Below are 19218 nucleotides of genomic sequence, written 5' to 3'. Positions count from 1 at the left end.
GCTGCTGTTAACCTATTTTGAAGCTGGTCAGCTGGTCTCATCTTTCTTTACTTTTTTTTTTTTTTTTTTGTATTCCCTATTTAACTCTCCCAGATTGTTTAGGTTTTCTTTTGAGCTTGTTTCATACATCTGTATTGAAACCTGAGTGTAATGTACAACCTTAGGATCAGTGATGAACAGGATAAATCTCTTTCATATGGTGCTCATATCATTATTATAAATGGGAATTATTTTTCAGTTTTGGTGTTCAACATTAAAATCCCAGTTTCAGTTTTGGTGTTAATCCCTTAGTCCCACTTTGCTCAGTTCTAACTCTGTTTCTCAGAATGCTTGCAGCATTTCCCAGTAACTACCAAATTTTGCAACTGTATCATCAAGTAATAAATAAAAACATTAAATAATCCTGCACTGAAATGCAGGTTTATTTATAAAATGCCAAGAGGAAGCTTATTATAGTGAGAGTCCTGCAACCTGTACTCTGTTGCAGACCCAGCCTTTGGAGCTGGAGCACAGAAGGGTTGTGTTGTGCTCTGATTCCCTCATTGTCTTTGAGTCTTTGTGGATCTTGGTTCTTTCTGTCTGTGTCTTTCATTGAGCAGTCTGAAATGGGACAAATCAAATCTGACATCTTGGAGCTATAGGTGTTTAGAGAGGGGATTTTTAATAAGTTGAAAAAAATCATGGGGAATGTTTACATGGATCTGCACCCATGGGTGACTCAGTTTCTCTGAGTGGTGTGTAAAAATCATCTTTAATTATACGTCTATGTCTGACCCACAAATGGTCATTCTTCATGACTGCTAGATGAACACCTAAAAATACCCCATAAAACTTTGATCAATCAGATCTCAAGATTTGAAGTGTTGTTTTGTGAAAGATGTAGACAAGGGAGAAGGGGAAGAAATCCTTCTGCTTCAAAACGTTTTCTTCCTTGCTACTTGCTTGGAATATAATCTGCAGATGTCTTTCTTTTATGTTGTTATTTTACTTCACCTGATGTGATCAGAAACACTCTTTTATCCTCTGCCCTGGCATTTCCAAAACCAAAGCAACTGAGAGATGCTAACAGAGTTGGGAAGGCACAAGGACTGTGGCTTAGAGTTAAGGCAGATGTGATTGCAACATCTGTGCCCGGGAAAGCTGCAGTCTGATCTGCCTTCTGTCTTCAGGATTTCTGGGATTCCAGGAGCAGAAGTGGTGCAGATAAGACATGTCCTCTGAGGCTTTGAAAGGCTTCTGCTCAGATTGTAAAGCTCTTCCTTATTAGGCCCACAGGAAACACATCTCCTCTAGCGCAGCCAAATTGGTATCATTGTTAAATACTTCTCCTCGGGCTCTCCAGTGGGAACTCTGCTCCGTGGTGGGGTTATTTGGGATGAAGAGCCTCTGTGGCTGCCTCTGTGTATTGACTAGCTGAGTATATTACTGGCATGTAACTGTGTGTGGTAATTTCTGACTTGGAAGCTGTGGTGCGATCCAAAGAGCCCTCCAAGGTTTGTGGAGGGTTTTCCACCTTTTTCCTTAAATTGGACTCTGTAGGCCTAAAATTTGGGACTTGTAATTTGAAATCTCCATCAGAACACAAATGAGTAACTATGAAGAAAAACCCCAAAGCCTTGGCATCAGACAAATGAAAATTCATTTTCTTTAATGACTCTCCCCTTTGCCAACTGTATTCTTGGAAAATGGGTCTTTGCATTTGGTTTGTTTTCAGTGCAACAATTGTGTTGGTTTCTGAGTGGCATAAAATTGTGCATATTCCTCTCTGGGTTGTGAAGGAAGCCCTGCCCTTTCCCTCGTCTCAGAGCAGCTGTCATGGGGCTTCTTCCTGACCTTGGGACTGGTCTCATATTGGGGCTCCCCACCTGCTGTGCTTCTCCTCTGTTGCTGTGTCCTGCTCTGAAGGCTGTGCCAGGTGAGATGTGCTTGCTGTTCTTTCTCCTTTCAGGTGAGCTCCTCTGGCCTGGTGTGCTGCTGCTGGGAAGAGAGAAGCTGGAGGCCTTCCCCTGTTCCATCTGTGCCTTTGAAAGGACCTCACTGAGTGGAGTGCATGACAGGCAGAGCAGGTATGGTCTGTGGGAGTTCAACAGCAAACACTTCAGAAAAGCAAAGATTCACTGTCCTAAGTTCACCAATCTGTCCTGCAAGAGAAACAGTAAGACATTAAAAAAGTAACTAGATGAAACATTAAGACAATATCCATATGACCAAAGCAGGTAGTTTGCATGATTTCTTTCATGCATAATTTTTATACTTTTGTCATCATAACAATACATGACAAATGAATATGCTTTTCTCTGTGATGTTTAAAATTTGACTACCTGAATATTGATTGATTAATGTTTGGTGCTTAGAAATATTTGAAGAGTTTTGTACTCCACTGGGTTGTACATAGAGTAATTTTGGGAGTTGAACAGTATATTTTGCTGCAGACAATCCTAAAATAAGTTCTTAATAGTCTGGACGTATTAATATTAATTTTTAGAGTTTACATTGTTAGATGTTAGTTATTAAATTCTGTTCAAGATGTAAACTCTCTTCTGTTTTGTAGCATTAATTATGCAAGTTTGAAATTCTCAGTTTCATTTTAAGGTAGGGCTTTTTATTTGTAATGTAGCTGTTGAAATAAATTACCAGTATGAGAAAACATTCTCCTAATAAACGAGGGATGCCTGGAGTTGGCTGCTAACTGAGACAATTTAATTCATCCATCATCAGGGATGATGTTTCTTAGCAACACAAAGTATTTTCACCCGGGGCGCTTTCACAAACTTTCACATTTTTCTTCAAATACAGCCTTGGTAGTGTTTTATATGACCTGAAGTTCGTCCATCTGTCCTGAAGCTCCCAATACTTTGCCATTCTCTCCATTGATCAAATGATCCGATATATGGGGGTTTTTTTCAGCTTAATAATACACAAGTTGACTAGAGAATCATTTTGTGTGTCAGATTTTCCAAAGAGTTCTGGGAAATTATTTGTTGCTCTGTATAGCAAAGCTACAAGTTATTGAAAATGTGTTACAGTTTCATAATAAAACAGATCGGAAAATTATTGGCTGGAGAGCCAACTAAATGCTTTCTGATAGCCATAGCCTCAAGGGGGATACTTGGATCATTTGTAATAAAGGGATATCTTTGATATCTTTTGGTGAATTGACTAGTGTTCTGTTTAAATCATTATTTATGGAAAAAACTGGCTTGGTAGGCAATGTTACATTATCAAATTGTTTGGGTGTAAGAATTGCCTTAATGCATCGCCAGAGTTTTCCATGTTTATTCTTTTTGTTTGCTGCATAAAATCAGAAGAAGCTGTTGATCCATTAAGACTACCTTTGCTTCTTGCTTTCCATTTTTACAACATGTGTGGGGATGATTTGATCAGTGTAATTACCACCTGGGGAGACTTGGCTTGCTCAAGAAACCCCTTCAGGTATGTAACAGGTGTTGTTCAGTATGGAGAGCACACATCTTCCAAGTGCAATGTGTTATTTTGCTTTGAGAAATAATATGTCTTGATTTTTTGGTAAACTGCTCAGCAAACTTCTGTTATGTGAAGAAGTGACTAAGTCTTTGCTTCTGTCTTTTTCTCCTGCTTTGAGAGGAAAAGTTTTAGTGATTCTTCTTTGTCAGCAGTGCAGAGTGACAAGTGCTTGTTAAATGTTGTGATGAGGTAATTGTTATGCAGCCTATTTCACAAAGAAGGTGTACAGAAACCCTTTTAAATTGTGGGAAAAGGAGTTACAGAAACACTGGTTGGATTCCTCCTCGTAGGTAGAAAAATGCTGTGTTTTAGCTCATGTCATCTTTAATTTGCTGAGTTTTCATGTAAGCACACAAATTCTTTGTACATATGTGCAAAAAATTGATTGTATGTCCATTTAATTGTATGTCCAAGCTGGGACATCTTGTTTGAGGTGATCTTATTGCAGTGTAGGTGTTTCATGCCCTGGTGTTACTGTCCAGCATCTTGCAAGCTCTCTGGGTGCTCCCTGAAGTCCTTTGAAGAATCACCTAAGTTGGAAGCCTTTTGTGTTATCCCACAGAAAATGGTATCTGATAAAAAGGGGGTAGAAAATCTTTTGTTAGCCAAGCCTTTAAGTCTCAAGTCTTTGAAAACAGCAGCAGTTGTTTGTCTCTGGTGCTGTCTTACCTGTAAGTTAGAACCGTGGCACCTTGCCGAAAGATGAGGGTTCTTTTTGCTCCTGCAAGGCTTTGGTGCTTGTTGTGACAGACTGTGTACATTTTTACCTCTGCTTTACCATCCTGGGGTCATTTGGGAAGCTCCAGAATCAGTTGTAGGCTCTCCTTGCCCTTTGAGGTTCTGTTAAAACAAATTCCTGGTAGTCGTGGTGGCTCCTGGAGGCACCTGCAGAGTCTGATGTCAGGGATGTTTCCTGCAGGCTGGTGTGTGCCCTGCAATAAATAATGTAGTCATGTTGTGGACCTGTATTTGCATCTTGGTGCAGTCAGTCAAGGCTGGGAATTCATCTTTCAGAAAGTCAAATTTAGAAGATTAGGTATTGAAATTGCTCCATAATTGAGAGTTGATTTTTCCAACTGTAAACCCAGAGTCTCAATTTACAAAACTAGCAAGGGCTGCCACACGCAGGTAGGCACCCCCTGTTTTGTATGAAACCAAGCCTCCCAAATACTCTCCAGAAATTAAGAACAGTTTTATTTTGAATAAGAGTTTGTTTGGGGTAGAGAAATAAAGATTTTCATGGGATTCACAAGCAAAGTACAGCTGTCTGCTGTGAAGTACTGGAAGCAGTGCTGGTGATGTGTCAGTTTAGGGTGGAGGAGAAAGGGCTTCCAATAATTCTAATTTCCTTTTCCTTGGGAACATTTTTTATGTAGCAGAATGTTTACTCAGGATAGGTAAATGGTAGCAAAATGTCACTTGAGTGCTGTGCTAAAGGCAAATTAATTACTAAATGTTCCTTTTAAACCATGGCCTCTCTTGCCTTAGTGAAGCAGACACTGGGGTCCTTCTCTTATCCATATTCTTTCTTATTCCACATTCTTTCTCTTATCCTTATTCTTTTTTATGGATTTTCTATGTGTTCTATGCAGTTTCCTATGGTTAGCTGTAAGGACATGAAGAATTGATAAAAATTGTCTTTTTGAAGGTAGTGAGAGGTCTAGAGTCAGTCTGATAAATAGAGAGGGATAACTTGTAACGATAAACACACACTAGTGTCAAAACTGTTGTAAATTTTCAAAAACTACTTTTCATCCTCATCCAACCATGACTCAAATAAAGAACATTGCCTTTATGGCCTGCAGCACAATACAAGTTGTACTTTGTTAGCTTTCAGTTAAAGCAATGAACATATTACTTGAATTTTAGGAAAGAGGATTTGAAAACATACTATATTTAGGGTTTAGTCTTGAAGTTATAAGAATAACTAGTGGTTCTTGCTGTTGTTGCATCTTTCAGTGTTCATGTGCAAAGAATGACTTGATCAGAGTTGTCACTGGGAACATTTAGTTTTTCATGCCAAGTATTTTTGGGCAGCTTTTATTTGGAAGAATATAGGATGGAATATAAAAGAATAAGCCTAAGAAATTATCATTTATGTTAAAAGGTCACAAATTATAATTGTTTGGGTGCTGTTTCTGCAATTAGTCTCTGAAAAAAGGTGAGTGCAAATCAGGCTAAAGCACTTTACAAGGTGGGTGTTTGACCTTGGAATTCTTACCATTTAATGCAGTGTCTTTTCAGATACTTGAGAATTCTATCATTTTATTCTAATTGGAGTTTGGACACTTTTAGGAATGAGTAGTCAGTTGTTCTGTTACATGTTGTGTTTGCATGTAACTCACGTAATGTGAGAGTTTACATGAAAGCAGGTGTGGTTTCATTCAGCCTCTTTACTCAACACAAAACTATTGTGTTGTCAATAAAAACCATAATTTCTCTATGTTTTTGAGCTTTGTTTGCAGCCAAGGAGTAGTACATGAAAGAGTTGGGGCATTTTAGAATCATAAAATGGTTTGGAAGGGACCTTAAAAGCCATATATATAAAGTATAGAACATCCTGAAATAGGTGCAATCAAATCCCAGTTAAACAAAAAGTGAGCATCATCGTAGTTGTGTATCCAGTGTTAATGATCTGTATTTCATATGAAAGACTGACCTTTTTGGGACCTTTTCTTCAGAAGTAAAGAACAGTCTGATCTGTTTCTCCCACAGTTGTTAGGGCAGTTGGGAATTTGGTTGATCTTATTTTTTCAGCATAACTATCACATGGAATGAGAGGGCCAATTGCTGAGATTGCAGAGGACTGTGCAGCCCCAGGCATCTTCCTCTATGTGTGAAGACTGATTCTGGTTAATGCAAACAAATAAAAATGAACTGCCTAAGTTCAGACCAAACACTGACTCAGATCAGGAAAAATATGATTCTTCCCAGTGACTTAAAATGGATGCATGAGGCTTATATGTGATAGTTTGTATAAATCAAGGCAAATGGGCATTAGATTACACATTCATCATTGTGATTATCACTTGAATTGCTTAGCATTGTAACCTGGTAAGCATTGGCCAGTGTTGTATTTAACTGTAAAGAAAGTATTAGAAAATTGTTGTCTGAAATTGATTTAATTGAATATGGTGGTCTAAAGCTCCACAACTTGGAGTTCGAGGCAGAGAGAGAAATGGTCAAGAGCCTGCACAATTCTACATGTGGCATTTTTAACGTTTGGTGGTTTCATTAGTTAGGTATAAAGCAAGCATTTTACTGCACTAATAATCTATTCAAGATGCTATTTTTAGGCCAATATAAACCTATTTAAAATATCCTATATTAAATATGTAAAGGCTTTCCTGTGGCCAAATGAATTTCGTCCTCACAATTGTGTAACTTTAGCTTAAGCCACTTTTCAGCTTCCAACCTCTTAATTGTTCTTTAATGTATAGAGTGCAAAGAATTAAATATGTCCAGTCTTATTAAACTTTTGGTTCATTTAATTATGATCAGGGAGATGGTTTACAGTTAGGGTTTTGAGATGTGGACCGTTTTTATTTTTGTAGACCAGCTCTCTTCCCTTTGCCTGTTCACTCCTGAGTGGGTGAAAAGGTGCAGGAGTATGTGGAGAAAATGTCTGGATGGGTATGATACAAGTGGACAGTCCTGCATCATCCTGTGCCTGGCTGGGCAGTAATTCTGCTGGAATTATGACCTTAAAGTGGTCCCTGTTGTGAGAGGAGCTGCAGATGTTTAGATGTTTCAGGGTCACAAGTGAAGTTTCTCACCTGAGACTGATGTTGGGACACACAGTTAAATATATCTTATTTCATTTTTATATTCTTCATGCCTAACTAGATCTAGGAAGGCCTGGTAAATGTGGAATTAGTGTTTATTTCCTTTTGTGTTAAATTAGACCTGTCACCAGATTTGTTCCTGTATTCTTATGCATCTTGCACAGCTATTCCTGCTGCTTGCCATCTTTAGCTCTCCCTGTTTTTGCATTACTGTGGGCTCTGGTGGCACTTGATTTAACACAGTAAAAAACTCTATCAGAACTTCTTAGTGTTGATTGTCTCTAATAACTTAGAATATATATATTTTTTTGCATGTGACTGTGATTTTTGAGGGGAGAAAAATCCATATATTTTCATTGTTAGTGGAAATTGCAGATGAGAGCTTCAAAGAGGAAGACCGAGGGGCATCCTCGGTAGGTTGTCCACAGTGTATTTGGTCAAGAAAAGAAACAGATTAAGGAATGTGACTTGTGGTTCTTGATGCAGAAAAAAAGCTTCTCTATGCCTAATACATTGGAAAACATTTGTTCAAGAGCAAGTCTCCCCAGTGCAAAATTTGCCCCTGTAGTATTATTAAGATCAGTACCCATGTAGGTTCTCATCCAAACTCAATGTGGTGCCTGAGGTCAACTTTGACTTGTAAATGCAACTTTAGGGAATGTTTTGTCTGGTCCTGTTAAAAAGCATCTCTGGAAGTTGTTTGTTTAGAAACTTTTTTACTCCTGTTCTTCCTGGGCTTGTCTTCAGTTCCTGCTTAAAAAATAGCAGCTGTAAATGAAACATTGTGTCCTGCTTCGAAAGGTTTGTGGAAATAATCCTTAAGTGTATACATACCCTGACTGACTGCTTTTTGATGTTAATTTAAAGGTGAAAGTTTTCAGTTCTGGATGCTTAGTAGACTTTTCTGTGTGGAAAAAAATGTGAGTTTTTTGAAAATGAGTGTTGTAAATTGATGAGTACTGCAGTCTGTGATCCAGGGAGGAATTATCAAAATGCTATTTCATAAAAATCAAATAAACTGTGACTGATCAAGTGGGCAAGTTCACATGTCCCTGTAGTTCTCTGAACATCCTGGCTTGACTCATTACTACCAGAGAGGTGTCTGCACTTCATCATGTGTTGGCATGTTCCCTGAGACTCAGCATTCCTCTTCTGTATTATTTCTTGATAGTTCTTTCATTAATCCTTCAAAAGTGCTGGACTGCTTAATGGAGTCAGAATAAAAATAATGCATTTTCAGAAAGTCTTCCAGTGTGTTCTGTTTGCTTTCTGCAGCTCACTTAAGTGTTAATCAATTAAGTGATTCTGATTCCAGTCACTCCCCAGGTTAGATCTCGGCGATACAGGGATGGATAAATGTACTCTGTAAATTAGGTGTGAAACGGTTGGGGAAATGCACAAGCTGGTGCTCTGCAGAGCCAAGGCAGGTCTGGCTGGGCTTTATTTTAGCTCATGTGTGGGCAGGCTGGCAAGGCTGGTGCTGAGCTGGAGAGAAGTGGATGTCCTGGGAAGAAATTGCTCCTGTAGGAAAATGCTCAGGTGTTCATTTTCTACCTGTTCTTTTCTATGAATTTATTACATGAATTCTGTCACCTGGGCAGTTTTGTTCTGCTCTTCTGTTTTTTTTTTTTTTACACTTCTAAAATTCTTAGTTGGGTGTCCCAGGCCATCAGGTGCCACAGTTTTGCTTATCAACAGGACCAGACTATTTTAATAAAAAATTGTTTCCAACTCTCTTTAAGGATTCTGCCTAATGAATAAAGATTAGTTTATGATATGATATAGACATATAGACAATGGAAATAAAGCTTGTGTTTCTTAGGCATCATATTATAATATACCTGTAACAAAGCTAATTTTGAAATAATAGGCAGAATTATAACTCAGAGTGACTCTTCCCTGGAAATTAATATCTGCTGAAGATGCCCAGTGTAATCTCTGATTGAACTGGTCTGGTTATAATTAATTGGTTCTTGATAGAAATCCATTTATGTGCTGTGTGAACAATGGAGAAAGATCAGAAGTAAAGGTGCAGCTGCCTCCTCTTTTCTGGTAAAGAATCTTCCAGTCTTGAAAACCCAGCCATGGCAGATGCCAGGGTTGGAGACCTGAGCCTGCTGTAGTCTCCATTTATGATACTTCTCCAAAATTCTTTTGCCTTCTCTGAAATAATTTCACTGAATATATCTTATCCCTAGCATTCACATATTCAGCAACCTGCAAGTTCTGCTCAAGCTGTGAGTTTTAGAGGGTGTCTAATGTTCTGTTTAAAGGTGAGGATCCTGTTATATTTTTTTCTTTAAATTTTATGAGCATTTTATATAATGATGTTCCTGTCATGCTTTTGGCCATGAATCAGCACAGCATTTCTGTGCAGGCTTTAATTGAAGCGTGGAGTTGTCTTGCTGTGCAAATGTTGAAGTCAGTGAGACTATTAATTAAAATTAAGTATCTGCATAAGTGCTTTTGCTAAAAATAAGTTGCTTCATAACAGCTTTGGGCCATATTTGGGAAGGAGGGGGTTGTTTTTTTCAAACTTTGGGAATAGGTATATATTTCTCTCTGAACTGCATGATGATAAAATGTAGCAGCAATACCAGAGGGCAGAATGTTGATGGGAAGAAGTGTGAGCTTTCTGCCTTGTCAGATGTCACCTAAGCTGCTATTTATTGATTTTTAAAGAGAATAAAACTGTTATGGTTTTTGTATTGCACAGAGACTGGTGGAAAACTTGAGAAGTTACTGCTGAAGCTGGCACTGTAGTGGAAGCACACAAGTGACAGGAATCAATCAGTTCTTTATCTTCCTTTCTGAGTGCCTGGTTACAGCTCTGTTTTCCTTCCATCACTTATTTAAAGTTGGAGCCTCTCAGAGTGAGACTCCTCAGGTACTCGTGCTGTGTGTCATTTGTTTTCTAGCTGTGTTTGAAGCCATTAAAAATATTACCAGGGACTACTGAGCTGTGGCTTTTCCCATATGTATTAGACAATTTACAATACAGATTTACTGTACAATTTACCTTATAAAATGATCTGATTTATTAATCCTCACGGTACCTTGGCAAAATAGCATCCTTTTGTCTCTTCAGTCTGGCTCTTTACCAGACTCACTTTATCATGCCAGCCTGTTACCTTTTTTCTGATTTCTTTCAAAAATAGACTCCTTACAAGCTCCAGCACTCCTCACCTGCAGCAAACCAATAAATTAATAGTGGAGGGAAGAGATCATTTGGAACATGGATAAGAGCAATGTGCACCAAGCTGCCTGTGCTGTCAGGTTTCTCACTGCACCTCCCTGTCTCTTCCAACACTGATCTCAATATCTCTGCCCTGCCTTTTTGCAGGTATGTGTGATGTGCATAAATCAGAGGCCACAGAGCTAGGCAGGAGGAGATGAGGGTCCCTGTTTCACATGCTGCCAGCCAGGATGAAGCCTGGTTTGCCTGAGGTCACGCAGAGATCTGGTGCAGGACTGGAGCACAGGTGTTTCCTGACCACAGGCTGATTCTTCTGAGGTGCTTCAGCACGCTGTGTGTTGATATCTCCAAGCTGCTGGTTTCTCACTGCTGCCATTCTTAGTCTCTATCATTTAGTCCATGATTGGTAGCAGAAGCTGAGAATCCCTTTTGTGTGTGAACACAGTGATTCTTGCTGAACATCACATGGTTGTTCCTAAAAGTGGGACTCTAGGTTCCTATTTAAAGTAATTTATTAATGTTGTTGATGGAGTTGCATTTGCTCAGTGTCACTGCCAAAATTTCTGTAAAGCACTGTCACATGAGCACAAAGCAAAATTTACATTGTTTGGGGAAAAATACCAATGTTGCCATCTTTACTATGAGCACGTCAGTTGCTCTTTATTGCTTTTTAAATTTGATTTTGTTGTTGTGTGGCAAGCTTTTCAATAAACATAGTGGTTTCATTTATATAACACTAGAATTATTGTTAATGCCCAGGTTCATACTGCGAATTACGTGTGTAATATTGTGTCCAGTGGGATCCTGTATCACAGAATTTGCATAGTTATGGTGCTGGTGACATCGTATCTCATACAGAGAACCCAGGGACCTGATACAATATCAGTAAAACTGTCTCCTAGGTATGATTCAAACAGTTTTATTAGCAACATATGGGGTATGAAGGAGCCACAGAGGGTAGTTTTGAGTGTAAGGGTGCTGGCCTATCTTTTTCAGCCTGTAATTATATCAGTCCTCTTCTATGGCATTATTTGTTGCTGCTCTGGGATTGCAGAAAAAATAACTACTAATATGATGACACAAAGGATCAGAATAAATTATAATTGTTGACTTTACAAGAAATTCATTGGCAAAAAGGCTTACTGTCCAAAGCTCAGATGTCATTTCTGGTGCAGCTTCAGAGCTAAGCCACTGCATTAAATAATATAGTTCTGAAAGTGTTAGGGTTTTCTGGCAACCTTATCCTGCTGTATTGGATGCTTTTGTGATCTGACAGATACAAGGAAGAAACTTTTTGGCTGCATTTTGGTTTTTAATCTTAAGCTAAAGGAGTGCATTTTGTTTAATTGATAGTGGGATATTGAACTCTTGTTCCCCAAATGGAACATATTCTAATTAATCATCTTGAAATAAAGAGTTCATAATTTAAATTATGACATTAAAAACTTGCGAAAATATAATTAGAAAATTACAGTAGTGCTCTGTTTAGTTGTACTTCTTAAAGTCATGAAATATAAAAAAATATCTTCTACATGTTGTAAAAATGATAAAAGTTTGGGGGTTTAATGTTTCTGCCAGCTGGCTGAAGAGCCACAGTGTGTATGTAGCTATTAAAGAAAAATAGTATTTGACTACTTCTCAGACAATGTTTTAAAATCTCTGTGTTTTAAAACACTGGGCTGGGCAACTTCTCTGCACAAGAGCCTGGGTAGGGAGTTGGGTCTGTTATTTGGGCTTTAGTCAGAGTTACTTCTGAACATTTTTATTTCTCATTGAGGTTTAGCATGGAACAAACAGTCTGGGACCTCTGTGCTGCTTCACTGATGTGGAAGCATCTTTTCATCTACTTGTTTCCATTTCCAACACAACTGTGTTGATCTTACTGTGATTGCAATAATAGAGTAAGTACTGAAATTTACCTGAAAGGGATCCTTAGAATTGTTCATCCCTTGTTTTCAGGTAGGATGAAATTTTTTGAATCATTCCTGACTTAATGATACATTAAACATGCTAGTTAAAAAAAAAATCTAATTTATAACTTAATTGCTAAACTACTTTTAAGGTTTGAGCTCTCTGCTGGAACTTCGTTTTTTTGTGAGCTTGTCTGACTTCCAGAAACTTTTGAAGATAATTACAGGTGATTGAGGAGCTATTTTAACTTGTTCCCATTGTATCCAAGTCCTCAGACTTTGCCAGTTTGTATTTGTTTTGAAAAAATATCCTCTCATCCTGTATCTGCTTTATCTCTTTGGGCGCTTCGACTGGAAGCTCTCACAAACTTGCTGCTGTTGAGAATCTCAAGTTCTTCTGTGAAAACTGAAGTAAAATCGTAATAAGCTTTGTAATTTTGAGAAATAAGTAGAAACATGTAGTGAGACTTGTGATTGAGAAGTGGGCAGATGTTAGCTTGTAGGTGCATAAACATCACAATCTTCTGATCTTTAGTGCAGTTGTCCCCTGGCTCCAGCACCACCAGCTACAGGGTGAAATGGTCATTTCCAGTGTGCCTCAAAGTCAGCTTGCTCTTTAGACATCATTAAGCATAAACTTGTACTTGTTTTAATGCAATTTTTTTTTGCCTTTTTAATGCCATTTTGCCTTTTTTTCATAATTTTTTCTCCTTTCCCATATCATTTGTTGTTTGGAGTAGAAAGTTCACACCCACTTTGCTAAAGATGGTAAAGGAGTGATTTCTGAAAGTGACTATTAAATAAAAAAAGTTATATAAACATATCTGGACATCACATCATAGGGACTTCAGAGCTGTCTCAGGAGCCTCTAGAGCCACTCATGTTAATTGTTGCATATCTTGTAAATGTGTTTATTTGAAAGTACTGGAAGCCTTCCAAGAAATTTCTGTATTTAAAAGGGCAAAAAGGATGTCACAGTGGATTTAGTCCAGGACAAAATAAAGTAAAGGTTAACTTGGACTTCCATCAGTGAAAGCTTAAAAGCTAAAAATAAAAATAAATGCTGGTCACTATGGTTTTGTGATAGAAGGATTTGTGAGACAAAGCTGATTTTTTTTTATAGGATTGTGTGTCTGGCCTTTATTGCTGTATTTAACTAATTTCTTTTGAAGCATTTTTGCAATGTAATATTTTGATATAAAAACTGAGGTTGTATGTAGCTGAGACAGAAAATATTAAAAATGTCCTGTTGCTTAAAGTGTAACTTAATGAGATAAGAAAGGCCTACACCTTGTGGTTCCCCAATGTGTTCATGGCCCACTTAATCAGCAATTCTATTGTGATATAATTTTTGCTGCTTTATTTTTCAGATGGTGCAAAGAATGCTGGAGAAATATATCTGCAGTTAGTCACACAGTTTAGTCATCAAAATACAGGAACATTGTAGTTGGGCCAGAAAACCAGGGTGGGAAACCCCACTGTGAGAATACAGGGGTGACACGAGGGGAGGCAGAGAGAGCTGGGACAGTTCAGCCTTGAGATGAGTGGGCTCAAGGGCACAAACTGAAATAGAGGAAATTCTATTTGCAATGAGAAGGTTTTTTCTGTGAGTGGCCAAACACTGGGACAAGTTGCCCTCAGAAGCTCCATCTATGGAGATAATCAGAACTGGAGGTGGTCCTGGGGACCCTCCTGTTGTCTGGTTGGGGCAGAGGGTTTGGGCTGGTCACTCTCTGGAGGTCCATGCTTGTAGGATCTCCTGTTTGCCTGTATCTCATATGTGGTCTGTCTCCACAGACATTATTAGACTAGGGAAGGTATTTGGATAAAAATTTGTGTGGTGCAGTATTGGGCAGTATTTGGATGGATCTTCTTCACAAAATCAGTGAATGGTTTGCATTGGAGGAGACCTTAAAGGTCATCCAATTCCAACCCCCTGCCATGGGTAGGGACACCTTTCATTAGACCAGGTTGCTCCAAGCCCCATCCAGGTCTAGTCCTGGGCACTTCCAGGGATGGGGAGACTGCAACCCATCTGGGCAGTGTTTAGCCTCTTCTTAGCCTAAAGCAGTTGGAAAGTTAGACCAGATGAGCTCAAATTCTCTTTTCTTTTCTCCCCCCAACTCTATTTAGATTGAAGAATGCTACTACACTCAGGAAAATCACACTTTAAAATCTGTCCATTGGACTGAAGCAGATAGGATGGGTTGGAAGAAATACTGCTCAACACTGAGATCCACAGCCAAGATTCCCAGACTGCTTTGGTGAAGAGCTCTGAAGCAGCACCACCTGGTATTTTACTGCTGCCAGTTATGAATGCAGGTAATAATGCTTCTGATAAACATGATGTGTTTGTTAGAGGAAAAGGGGAGAGAATTCCCTGTGTGAGAGGCTTGATGGGTTTGATATTCTTGATGTTACTATATGTCTGCTAATAATTCTTTTACTCTGCTTGCCCTGAAATGATGGCATGGTTCACATTGTACTTCCAGTACATGGTAACTCAGACAAGGTTACAGGTTTTGGGAATCAAAGGAATCTTTCTTTCAACACACAATTAGCAACATGTTTGATTTCTCTTTTTCTCCTTTTCAATCAAAGCCTGGATTCATGTGGTTGCAGCACAGAGGGGAGATGTTGAGATCATGAATGAAGTATGTCTGCTAACAATTAGGCTGCACCTGTACTTCAAGTAGACTGGCTTCATGTGGCTGTAAAAGAGTGACAGATTAAGTGACAGCTGGGACCTACAGCAAAATGGAAAGGGGTGACCAAAAATATTTGGCCATTCAGATATATATTTATTTACCACTCTGCTGCCTCCCCCCAAAAAATCAACATATGTTCAAACTAATGGTAGTCAGCGGTGAAATGAGATTGTATTTTGTAGTTTTGGTGGGGAAAATTAGTTTCCCTCACATTTGGTTGTATCTTCAAGTTATTATTTTAACTTGTGTGCCTCTAAAACTGCCCTAAGCCTGGGCTGTTTAAGGAAACAAGCTGGTGTGACATAGGGTGTGTCAGTGCCATTCCTTCTCTTCTCCCCTTTCTTTTCCAGTAACTTCTGAATTCATCAGGCAACCTGTACTGAATTTACCAGAAGAGTAGGTGCTACAGGAAATAACAGACTTTCAGCTACTCACATGAAATCCGTGCCAAGGACTCTATATTTTTAAGCTGTGAATTCATTTATGATTAATGCTTTAATTATTTGTTTGTGTCCTAATTTCTGCCACGTTTCAAATTTAATTAAGTTTGAGATCTAGGAGTAAGCAACAAACTCCAGGCCCTTCCTTCTTTCTCAAATTGCTTACAACCACCACGGTGCTTTCTCACCAGGGGGTTTTGCCAGAGCTGTGATGCCTCTGAGGCTGTTTCTTGCACAGAAGTGTTGAATTGCCTAGAGATGGAAGTCACCTAACCATAAAGGAGTTCTGGTGTGTGTCAGAAGGTGGAAGGGGACAGGTAGGACACCCATGTTCTGAGCTGGGGACAGACAGCCTCGTGTGGGGAGGGCAGTGTCTTAGTCTCCCAAATGAGAGAACATGATGTGATGAGAAAAAAAGAAATGCAGTTCACACAAATATTGCATGGTGCTTTTTTTTTTACCATAAGTTCTAAAAATTGTATGTTTTGAATTCCTCCTAATGTTCAGCCTATGATTTGCATTATATAGGATAAGGTGTATATATAGGATATAGCTATGGTTTGCATTATAAAGGATAAGGTTTTCAAAAGTTTGAGTCTTTGAATAATTTGAATGGCAGTTAAGTCATTCAGGTGTCCAAGTTTCATTTCAATGCCATGGAATTCTCACCTTCTTCTTTGAAAATGGAGCTGAAAGTTACTTGGGTGCTTTTTCTAGAATACTTTAATTATGCACAATTTCATCTGGTGTGAAGCACAGGCACTGAAATACCCTGAGCACAGGCAAAGCAATCACAAATTGAGGACAAATGGGTGTTTATTGGGGTGAGTGGAGGTCAGATGGACACCACCAGTGCTGCCCTTGGAGGTGACCAACTTCCAGTGTCTCATTATTCCAGGTGTATCCTGGATAGGTGAACACAACCTGTCCATCTGTGACTCATTTCACACTTCAGTGTGCAGCTAAGTGACTCCATAAATGTTACTGATTTCCACATGCAGGCTTTGGCACCCAAGTGGTATTGTTAAGTGTAAACAAAGGGGATTGGTGTCAGCCTACCTAATTTTTCAAAATTATTGGAGGCTTACAAATGATAAAGCTAAATTCAGCACCAGGAAAGGAAGAGATTTTTCCCTGTGAAGGTGGGGAGGCCCCAGCACAGGGTGCCCAGAGAAGCTGTGGCTGCCCCTGGATCCCTGGAGGTGTCCAAGACCAGGTTGGATGGAGCTTGGAGCACCCTGGGACAGTGGAAGGTGTCCCCTCGTTGTGGCAGGGGATTGGAACAAGCTGTTCTTGAAGGTCCAATTGAAATAATTCTCATATTCTGAAGTTTTCTACTGCTCTGTAGATTGTTGCTACTAGAAGCTTTATTTTTTCTGAATTATGAAAACGCAGCACTTTAAAATCTCAGGAATGTATCTTAGAGCAAAGCACAATACCCTGAGTTCGGTGAGGAAGGAGCACAGACACTTGAATTGTGTGGTTACTGCTGTGAATGTACCTCAGAGACTAAAACTAGAGCCCTTTCTCACGCTTTCCCCGTGCAGAAGAAATGGCAAATGCAGACCTTGAACTGGTACATGGTATGTACTCATATCTGTTTGTACATAGGCTGATAGGTTTTTTTTTCTGACAACTTTAATTTGAATATTATCTACTGGAAATGTCACAGGATTCTGGTAAACAGGTAATAATTATTTCTAGGTGATTTCCAGTGTGTCAGTCATTAACTCACTGTTTCAGCTCACTTGGTGACACTATCTTCATTTTTTTTTTTTTTTGTTAGTGAGACAATGCTGGTGTAGTTACTCAGATGTTTACTGGGAAATAACAGCTGGATGGTTGCTAACTGAAACCTGCCAGTTCAACTGGGCCAACATGCTTGATAGGACTCTGATGTAGTCAGAATGCATCTTGCAGAAGTAAATCTTAAAATGCCAATTTTGTATCTTTTATTATTGGGTGGTTTTTTTTTTTTTTTTTTTTTTTTTTTGTTTTTTTTTTAGCTTTTCATAAATATAGTTTTAGAGCAGAGCAACTCTAAGCATGTCTTATGGGCACACTTACAAATAATTTCAATATATTGCTTAGGATGAGCTCAAAGATATAGAAATTTGTATTTTTATTTATATACATCCCTTCACTTTAGTGATGTTTAACTTTACTGGCCTACCTTGTAGCAGAATAGGGATGTGGATCTGTAGGAAGCAATATTCTCACTTAGGCAGCCTGTGCAGAAGTCTTGATCCTGGCTCACCTGTAGCATCCAAGTTGTGGAATAAACTTGGATTTTATTTTGCAGCACTGAACGAGCTTTCTAGGCCGACTGGTTCATCTCAGGTTAGAATGGAAACTAAAACCTCTCCCTGCATGTAGAGGGGGAAGCCTAAAGAGGAAATAATGACTTAAAATATGCTTTCATCTGCTGTACTGAAAGAAGATAAAGGTGGGTTGGCCTTTTTTTTTAAAGTTTTTAATCAGACAAGCTGCGTTTTGTCATGTAGTTCTTTGGCAATTTAATTACAGCCTTAAAAATGCATAAGTGACTGCACAGTCCTGAAAGCATTTGACTAAACCTAATTGTGTGTTCTGTGGTCAGCAAAAACTTACTGGTTGGGGTTGCATGTTTTTAGCCTGTGAGGCTATTGGCAGCTGAAAGAGTTGTGTATTTCTATATCCTTTGTGAGGCAGTAATGAAAATGAAGTTATCATTGTGAGACTTCCAGTTTTGACAGTGAGAATGGCCCTTCGATCTCCGAAGGCTGCTGGGTTCTCCGTATAAGTTGAAAGCATAAACATTTTATGGCACAAGATGAGTTGCTGGGATTCAAACATAAATTTTAGAAAGAAAAAGAAAAAAAAAAGAGTGAACGCCTGCATCCGTGAATGTATTGAATTGCTGCAGTAAAGAAGAGCCACGTGGTATTTTGGTAACTTCTGGGCATTGGGAAATTATAGATTACAGGTGAATTGGACCTGCAGACATTCTGTGGGTAGGAATGACTTTGTTTTAGTTAAATAGTGCTTTTTGTTCAGTTTGTATTGTCCAGATTGCTGAGGAATTTTACCAGATTAAGTATTTCTATGTATTAGTCATTGTGGAACAAGAATGGAGTCCAAGACCATGGGCCAAAACCACAGTCTATAACCTTCTTTTTTGCATAGAAGAGCATACAGGGAAAAAATATTTTCCTGTTCATTCTTTGAAAATGAAAACAAAGGAGATTGACATCCTTTTACTCTTTCAGTCAAGTGTCACTCATCCTGAAGTTGTAATAATCAATTCAGAATGGCTACTTACACTTCTTTACAAAATTGGATGAAAGAGCTTTGCAGATAAGTTAAAGACCACAGGAAAAAAAAGCTCATAACTCCATAACTTTAAACTGAATTAGTTGTTTCTTTGAATTGCTTGTTTTTAGTCATGTTGCCATAGGTATCAAAGCAGAGAGCTATTATCATTCCTTTGTAAGGATTGCTGCTGCTTTATATTCACGTTGCAGCAGATCAAAGGATGGGTCTGCAGACATGGAGGGGAAGGTGTGTTGTTTCAAAGATATGCAAACACACCTAGAGTGAGTTGGTCCAGGTACTGAAGCTGCGCTGACAGGGATTTGCAGATGGCAGCAGCATTGTTTCATTCCTGAAAATCTTTATCTTAGTTGCTGAAGCTTTTTTCTGAGTTTTTTCAATCTC

General features: G+C 38.8%; 1 protein-coding gene across 6 annotated transcripts in view; it reads left to right on the top strand.

Moving 5' to 3' along the window:
- The first annotated feature begins 1656 nt into the window (after nucleotides 1–1656).
- GTDC1 (glycosyltransferase like domain containing 1) overlaps nucleotides 1657–19218 on the top strand; it is a 174341-nt gene continuing 156779 nt past the window's right edge. For 3 of the 6 annotated variants that reach the window (XM_058028528.1, XM_058028529.1, XM_058028533.1), the window contains exons 1-2: nucleotides 1657–2066; nucleotides 14508–14696. The gene's annotated coding sequence lies outside the window, so the exon portion shown is untranslated. The remainder of the gene's footprint in view (nucleotides 2067–14507; nucleotides 14697–19218) is intronic. The other 3 variants (XM_058028531.1, XM_058028532.1, XM_058028530.1) reach the window with 2 other exon arrangements.

Source organism: Melospiza georgiana, chromosome 7 (assembly GCF_028018845.1).
Source record: "Melospiza georgiana isolate bMelGeo1 chromosome 7, bMelGeo1.pri, whole genome shotgun sequence".
Classification (NCBI taxonomy): Eukaryota; Metazoa; Chordata; class Aves; order Passeriformes; family Passerellidae; genus Melospiza; species Melospiza georgiana.
Note: the sequence above shows the minus strand (reverse complement) of the source record. Positions and strands in the feature narration are given on the sequence as shown.